The following is a 1,201-nucleotide window of genomic DNA, read 5'->3' as shown; positions in this document are numbered from 1 at the left end:
GGACAGAGTAGAACTGCCCCCTTAGGGTTTCTGAGGCTATAAATCTTTACAGAAACAGACTGCCTCATTGGTCTCCTGCGGAGCAGCTGGTGAGTTCTAACCTGGGAACTTTTGGTTAGCAGTCCAATGCTTTAACCACAGCTCCACCAGAGCTCTTCAAAGGACTTTATTATTCACAGAAACAGCAAAAGCCAGAGTTCTCTGAGTTTCACTTCACAAAGGATGACACGAAGTAGGCCAGGCGACACCTGCACAGTCAGTGGGTTGGGTGATAGGAGAAGAACCCTGTATTTAGGGAACCGAGTCTTTTATAATGTGTAGTAAGCCTGTGTGACCTTTGACAATATCTTGATTACACTGGACAATGAACAAACCTGGACAATAAACAAACCTGCCCTCTGCTCCCAAGGGAGACACAAACTCTATCTTCCAAGGCTGCCTGTTACAGAAACATCTTTCAAAAGAGACTCCAGAAAGGCAGTGAGTGCTGTGCTTACAAGATGTGCAGAGATACGAGCAACCCATGAGAACCACCTCCCGATATGGCATATAGAATATGAAGTTCCATCAAACCTCAAAATAAGGGGCACAGTGGTGAAGCACTAGGCTGTTAATTGAAAGCTGATGGTTCAAAGCCATGAGCTGCTCCTCGGGAGAAAGATGTAGCAGTCTGCATCTGTAAAGATTCCAGCCTCAGAAACCCTTTGGAGCAGTTCTACTCTGCCCTATAGGGTCGCTATGAGTAAGAATCACCTCAGTGGCACAGGCTTAGCCTTAAACTATCATTCTCCAGAAAGAACCACTGCAAGTGTGTGTATATCCTTCCACACAGATTTTTGTTATTTAATTTTTTTACAAAAGGAATCCTATTTTATGTATTTCTTTTCAAACTGCTTATTTTCCTCCCCAGTTAGTAATACAGTAACTGATTGCAGCTACTAAGAAATAAGCTATTAACACATGATAGGTAAATTAGTAAATGTGTCAAGTACAGCAGAGGATGAGTGTACCAGAGTTGCAAAGCTGTTCAACTGTCAGCATGAACTACAGGAGAGGGAACGAGACAATTTTCTTATAGCTGCTGACATGGGAAATACTGACCCATTTCACAATTGCAAAAAGGGCAAGGAGGCCACATGTTCTGACCTCCTCTAACCCCACAAGAGAAAGGCAGAATCACCATCAATAGCCCAAGGCCTAT

This window comes from Orycteropus afer, unplaced genomic scaffold (genome assembly GCF_000298275.1).
Source record: "Orycteropus afer afer isolate SDZICR_OR568_19922 unplaced genomic scaffold, OryAfe1.0 scaffold00018, whole genome shotgun sequence".
NCBI classification, from domain to species: Eukaryota; Metazoa; Chordata; class Mammalia; order Tubulidentata; family Orycteropodidae; genus Orycteropus; species Orycteropus afer.
This window is presented reverse-complemented; position numbering follows the sequence as displayed.